Genomic DNA, 7,602 nt, shown 5'->3' with positions numbered 1-7,602 from the left:
ATCTCTCCACTTTTCTGCTTTGTAATGCTGTGTTTTTATCTCTCCACATTTTTTGCTTTGTAATGCTGTGTTTTTATTTCTCCACATTTTTTGCTTTGTAATGCTATGTTTTTATTTAATGCTGACTACTTTTGCATTTTTTTCACTAAATTCTTATTGAATCATAGCTGTATACATTTCTGGTGTACAATGTGATGATTTGATGTACAATGTGGAATGCTTAAATCAAACTAATTAACATAATCATCACCTCACTTAATTTTGTGGTAGGACATTTATAATGTACTCTTAGTTGTTTTGAAATCTACCCATGCATTGTGCACATTAGGTGAGATCCCACCTAATTCCCTCCCTCCACTCACCCTTTCCTTCTCCTCCCTGCTCCTTCCTCTCCTTTCTTTCTTTGAGACTATCTTTGCATTTTATCATTTGTATGAATGTGTGTTTATATATTGGTTTCATAAAGGTATTGAGTACATTGGATACATTTTTCCCATTCTTGAGATACTTTACTAAGAAGAATATGTTCCAGCTCCATCCAAGAAAACAAAAGATGTAAGGTCTCCCTCTTTTTTATGGCTGCATAGTATTCCATGGCATACATATACTACAATTTGTTTATCCATCATGGGTTGATGGACATTTAGGACACTTTCCTGACTTGGCTATTGTGAATTGGGTGGCAATAAACATTCTGGTGCAATTGTCTTTGTTGTAAAATGATTTTTGTTCATCTGGGTAGATACCTAGTAATGGAATTGCAAGATCAAATAGTAGGTCAACTTTTAGTTCTTGAGAATTCTCTATACTTCTTTCCAAAAGGACCGTATTAGTCTGCAGACCCACCAGCAGTGTAGAAGCGTTCCCTTCTCTCCACACCCATGCCAACATCTGCAGGGTTGGGATTTTGTGATGTGGGCTAAACTTACTGAAGTTAGGTGATATCTCAAAGTGGTTTTGATTAAATTTCAGCTCTGCAATTATTGACTGCTACTTACCCATCTTGACCTGAGTGTCCTCAGCTCTGAAATGGGGATAATAACAGTTCCACGGTCAGAAGGTGGTTGTTAGAATTAAATTATCTAATGCAGGTAAACCCAGAGGACACGGTGGAGCCCATAGTGAGGGCCACACATGAGGAGGATACAACAACGCTGAATTAGTCATCACTTTCCTCTGTGTGGGCAAGTTTTCTGTCTCGAAGTACAAGTGTAATTTTAATAAACACATTTAGTTTTCTATCAAACTATAGATTGCCTCATTTAATACAAATGAAATGATGTTATGTTTCTCGTTGTTAATGGCACACATTTTTAAGAATCCAACTTATTAGCTATGATTCATTTAAAATTGCCTTGTAGAAATATTCAAAATAATATACGAGTGCAAACGTGTTTCTGTTCTGTTTCTCTCTCGGGTGGGGCGGTGAGAGCGGAGCTTCACTGACGCCTCAGCTTTGCTTCTATTTCCGTGGGGTCATGTTTTGACACTTAGCAGAAGGATGCAGATAATTCTGACACGCGACACCTTGAAAGTCTCACCATTAGTTGAAATTTGATATAAGATTAAATGTCCGCAGCATCTCTGGTGTAGGAATCACATAATTTGATTTGATTTATATACCAGGATTTCTGGAGCAACAGTGCAAACATGTCTGCGAGTTGATGGAGAGAGGAAGGCGGCCCGCGCTCTCCTTGGCTCAGAAGCCCAGCAGTTACCCCAAATATTTCTTTCAGACTCCTGCCCCTGCATAAGCCCTACACATTTTCAACCCAACTCTTTATCCCGACTGGTGCAAGTCGAAGCCATTTCCTCTCCTAAACAAAAGCATGTGTATCGCTCAGAACAACCATAAAGCGCCCGAGAGGGCCTCGGCACCTTCCCATCTCCCTGCTTGTCAGTCTCCTCTGCCAAACGCTGAGTGTGGAAAAGCCGTGAAAGTACAGCTTCTGTACCCATTTGAGTAGCAGGGTCCTCTGTAATAATCCCCGGAGTTCAGGGGACCGGAGGTTGCAGAAGACTACCGTATTTTGCCACGTGTAAGGATGCGTATATACCTGGGCAGTCTACAGCCCGGAGCGGGACGCGCAGGGTCTCCCCAGCCAGCCCGCCCTCCCACCTGGGCTGCCTGGCGTTGCAGTTCGGAGGACCCAGGATCTGGTGGGATCAGGCCAGAGTGGTCTCCCCAGGTCTGCGGTTAGGGGAGGGGGTGGCCACCTGAAGGGGACTAGGAGCCCTACGTGGGCCCCTGGAACCCCACCCCGCTGCCCGGGGTCCACCAGGACCAGCCCCAGTGGAGGGGCAAGAAGGGCTTCAGGAGTGAGGGGAGGAGCCGGCTGGACCATCTGCACCTTTACCAGGGAGCCTTAGCCCTCTTTGATGTGTCTCTCCCTGCTGAGGGGCATTTTCCTGAAAGTCTGGCAAAATACACACTATATGAGTGTGCATCATACATGGGACATGGTTATGCAGCAAAATATGGTGAATAAATTTCATGCATATGAGTCCAGCACAAAGAAATCTCCCTCAGTGCCTTGACTTTCAGAGTCCAAATTTCACCCTGACCAAGGAAAGAAATATTTTATCTCTCTGTAGATTCCTCTGGATTCCAGAGTCCCTTACAAGAGTGGCTGATTGTTGGTCTTACTAAGTGACAGATTCACTAGATCTAAAAAATTAGATTTATGTCACTGTTCCTTTGTACTTCGAGCTTACTGTGTAATTGGGGGTGGGGCGGTCAGAAAGCGAGAGGAACACTGGGATAAAAACCCGTTTGCTTTGGTTTAAAAGGTAAAGTAGCAGACACGTGTGCTGCTGATTTGTGATTCGTACTCCCCACCAGCAAACCCATATCCTCAGGGAGGCGGACCGTAGGAAAGCCAGGTCAGGGCAAAGGTAGTCTGGGAGAAACCAGTGACTTCGGCTTTCTGTTATTCGGCAAACCCATCGTCCTGCGATATTTGTGCTGATACCAGGACACAGAGTATCATATACAACTCTGGGTTTGCATTTGATATTCAAGCTCAGTACTCATTGTTTATGGAGGCCAAGTTTAGCTTCCATAAATTTTAAGCCTGGGCTTCCTAAATTTTACTGGAGTGCCATTTTTGTTTCCTCAACAATTTCATATCATCAGGGTTTAGAAACTGGAAATCTGAATTCTGAAGGTGCAGATGGTGTTCTCCAATCTTACCTCCCTACCCATTTTGAATTATAATTTATAGAGAATAATTAGTCATATAATAACATGTTTAATATGTTCAATAGCTCTGTTTTTGGATTCCTTTACTTAAAATAGTTGTGTTTCTTATCCAAATACAAGTATGTGGTTATTGCCATCCTTCCCCCCCTTTCTCTTTTTGTTAAGAGAGGATACAAAGCCAGACACAGTGGCTCATGCCTGTAATCCTGGCACTTTGGGAGGCCAAGGCACGGAGGACTGCTTGAAGCCAGGAGTTCAAGACTAGCCAGAACAACATAGCAACATCCTATCGACACAAAAAAATAAAATAAAATAGCCAGGGGTGGTGGGTCACACCTGTAGTCCCAGCTACTCTGGAGCTTGAGGGAGGAGGATCCCATGAGTCCAGGAGTTTGAATTTGCAGTGAGCCACCAGGATGCCTTTGCAATGCAGTCTGGGCAACAGAAACCCTGTCTCCAAAACATTTTTTAAAAGAGAGAGAGTGTGAAAATATAAAAGACATTTTAGTTAAATGAAACAGCCAGTTTAATTAAAACATAACATTTAACTTTCAAGCTGGTATATTCCTGTTTATAACGATAGCCTTTTCATTTTGCCTTTGACACGAGCTTTACAAGGACTTCTATGGAAGTTGAGACATGCCCAACAAGGCTTGTCTATGTGTCTGTCCTTTACAGTGATGGCAATATACACCTAATTCAAAGGCTTAGATGTGGCATTAAAAACAGCTAATTTTAAAAATTAAAAACTTAGAGATACAACCAGTGATTTTATCTATATCAAAGAAAATCCCTTTCGGTTTTACAAAATTAATTTTTATCATTTCATCAGTGGAACTGAGGGTTTTTTAATGTTCTGTGTAGCTATATCTCTGAGAGTTTTCTACATTTATCTCATCAGTTATAAATGTTTAAATTTCTCTTTGTTTCATGTAAAAGAAAACCAATACCTACTGCAGATTCACAGAATTATCCAAATGTCCATGAAGTTGGAAGTCCTTATTTGGGACTCTCCCATCATCTTTAAATGTATGAAAACTGCCATTTTTAATAAAGAAGAATTGAAAAAGGCTTTAAAGAGAGACAATAAAGTTAACTGTACATTTAGAAATACCTTCCATGTTAGAAGTATTGGGCCTGAACAGAGGGATTGTTAAAGGAACTCAAATGCAATATGGATAAAACAAACACCTTGTATTTGGAGAAGATAATTTGAGAAATTAATCATGCAAATTAGATGAAGACATTATCTATTTTAAAATGGTATTAATAATGCAAATCTATTATACTAAGTACATAATAATCTAAATATAGCAAGAAAGCAAATAATATATTGATATTGATTTTCTTAAACTCAAAGTGTATTAGTATTGTAATGATTTCAAAAGCAATTTCTAGTGACTATTGTACATGTATATGCATATAAAATATGTGAATAAATTTTATGTATGTTTTAGATATATTATTGAAAATCACATATCCTAATAAATGGTTAGGATATACATGGGTGATTTTTCTGTATGTCTTCAGAATACAGACATGCCCTAATTCAAATCAAGATTTGGTGCTTACTGCTGATGATTCATTTGTTATTTCCAGTACTCTGTGTTTGCATGAATTTCTATCAGGCAGAGCCCCTAACAAGTTCTTAAATTATTCTAGTTTGACTGCCATCAAAGCCCTCACAACTTTTTGCTTTGACAAGGTCATTTGTAGAAGGGGAGTGCCCCTTTTCTTTGAAGACCTGTCATGACCATTCATCATATGACCATTTTGTATAAGCTTCCAATTTGTGCTTCCGTGTAGCAGTCTAAATGGCATTTGTGATATCTGAGATCTACTTTGAAAACCTACTTAGTGCCGGCATGATGGATGGTGTACTTTACTACTTCTTTGTAATTCACTGTGCACTAGAAAGGTGACATTGTTCACCCCTTTATAATGACAGGTGGGTCAGTAAAAGGATCCTAAGGAGAGTTGTTTTGTCGAAAGCAAAATACCTATTAAAATAGATACATAAATAATTTACCATGAGCAAGGTTAGCTTCAGAGAATAAACAGTGATTTATATTTTCATTAAAAGGTAAATACCAACTATAATAATCATCTTAAGGTTAAAGACATTGAGCCTGAATGCTGAGAATGTGTAGTCAATTTTATAAATGGAACATGGGGCTTTTATGTAACTCCTGTGCAATTATTTATTTTGCCCTTTGTGAAACCCAGGTACATGCACACATTAATATTTAATAAACATTGGTGGGATTGTTTCTGTTATGTTCTTTTTGAGCAGAGGATTTGTTCTTATTCCTATACATTTTATGGATTGTGTATATTTTCCTTCTAGAAAGCATTGTCTTTTGTCTGAAAGACAAGCAAAATAATGCAATTTTATGGAATCTTATTTCCAACAACTCAATAACTGTGCATAAGACCTATTGTTATTAACATGTTTATCACTACTGTATTCTGCAGAGAGTGGAGCTCAGAGCCCAGATTAACACCCTCGCTTACTGGCTGCACAATGTCAGTGATCACTACAATTCCTAAGTCAGTGTGCTCATCGGTACAAGAAGAATATTCACAGTACCTCACGTGGTTGTAGGGAAGAAGTGACACAAAACATGGGAAGTTTTGCCTGCCACTTAGGAAGCACTTAATAAGTGTCAGCTATTATTATTTGGTAAGATATAGACATACTGAAGTGGGAGAAATTGAGAAATTATCAGAAAAAGATTAATATTTGGAACTGCAAACTGTTATATCTATTCTACTGTCTGAATATGATTTTTCTGTCTTCTGTTTAGCATGACAAATATTAATCATTAGGGAGAAAGATGCCTTGACAACTATGAATAAATAATAAAATACGCCTAATAACCTGATCATATTTTTAATTAAAGATTAAAGCTCAATGAAATTAGAGTGAAATATTTTATTTTTGGATATATAATGATAAATCATGTCAAGTTGGGCATGAAGAGCACTGCTTTTCTTTGTGTGTAAAATATCAAGACTGTTGTTTAACATGTGAAATCTAAACATTGTATCAGATATTTTGCCAGAAAATCTTAAAGAGAAAAAAATATAACCACTTCATGGAATCCTTGGGAAATTTACAATCAGATGTCTATTTTGTCACGGCTAGAAAAACTTTCTCTTTCTATTTTATTTTTAATATTTTCAAACAAAAGCAAAGTTATCAGGGTTATGAGAAAAGGCATACTATACGTGTTTGGCTCTGAATGCTTCCTGTTACAGATAAAAATATCAGAGAACTAGGGGAGTGGGATGGAATTATGTTATTTGAACTTCTGTTGTCTGGATAGGAGGATTAAGCAGCCATCCTCAAACTATGGCCAGTGGGCCACATGCAGCCCACCTGGGACATTTATCCAGCCTGCCTGGTGTTTTTGCGGCCACTGCCTGTTGTGCTTAGCAGCTGACTTGTCCCAGGGCCTGGAGCCTGGCGCTCCAAAGGTCTGAGGGACAGTGAACTGGCCCCCTGTTTAAAAAGTTTGAGGACCTCCGGGATTAAGTTACTGTCTCACCAACAGGATATATATGCTTGGAATAGCTTATCAATGGTGAGAATGATTTTGGACATTACCTATGTCCCTCTTTTTCTTGTGAATCTATCTGTTGTTAACATTACACAAGTGTGAGATAAAGTACCATCAACACAGCAGTATATGACTGTTATTAATTTTTTTTAATCTTCATAAAGTCCTTTGGCCAAATATGACCTTCTGGTTTTGGCTTCTGTTCACTAATTAAATGAGCTAACAAAACAATTCCATGATTGCTCTTTTCTTTTTAATTATAATAACCATGGAATTCATTTCTAAATATTTAAGGTATATTTTTCCCTGCATTTAAAATGTAGACAGAAACATTTACAAACAAAGAAATGATCTAACATAACATATTGTCCCTAGTTAAATATTTTTAGAAGAGGTTATATATTCTACCTGGGAAAGACAACAAAAGCTTGTTTTATAAAATCAAAGTTTTAAAACAAAGGTAGATAAATTCATCTAAGTGGATAAAAAGCAACAGACTCTGTTCCTCACTCCATTGAAACAAATGTGGTATTTTTATTTTTATTATTTTTTTAACAATTTTTATCATATCTCTATTTTTATTTTGTTTTATTAAATCATAGCAGTGTACATTAATACAATCATGGGGTACAGTGTACTGTTTCTGTATACAATTTGAAATACTTTCATCCAACTGGTTAACATAGCCTTCATGTCTTTTACTTAGTTACTGTGTTAAGACATTTATATTCTACATTTAGAGAGATTCACATGTACCCTTATAGGATGAACCGTAGGCGTGATCCCACCAATTACCCTCCCTCCACTCACCCTCCCCCTCCTCTCCCCTCCCCTTCC

The 7,602-nt window shown here is 38.1% G+C and overlaps 1 protein-coding gene across 1 annotated transcript in view; it reads left to right on the top strand.

Annotated features, from left to right (window-relative positions):
- NAALADL2 (N-acetylated alpha-linked acidic dipeptidase like 2) overlaps positions 1-7,602 on the top strand; it is a 979,797-nt gene that overhangs the window by 388,511 nt on the left and 583,684 nt on the right. The gene's annotated exons all lie outside the window — the stretch shown is intronic.

This window comes from Otolemur garnettii, unplaced genomic scaffold (assembly GCF_000181295.1).
Source record: "Otolemur garnettii isolate 467f Iridium unplaced genomic scaffold, OtoGar3 scaffold00078, whole genome shotgun sequence".
Classification (NCBI taxonomy): Eukaryota; Metazoa; Chordata; class Mammalia; order Primates; family Galagidae; genus Otolemur; species Otolemur garnettii.
Note: the sequence above shows the minus strand (reverse complement) of the source record. Positions and strands in the feature narration are given on the sequence as shown.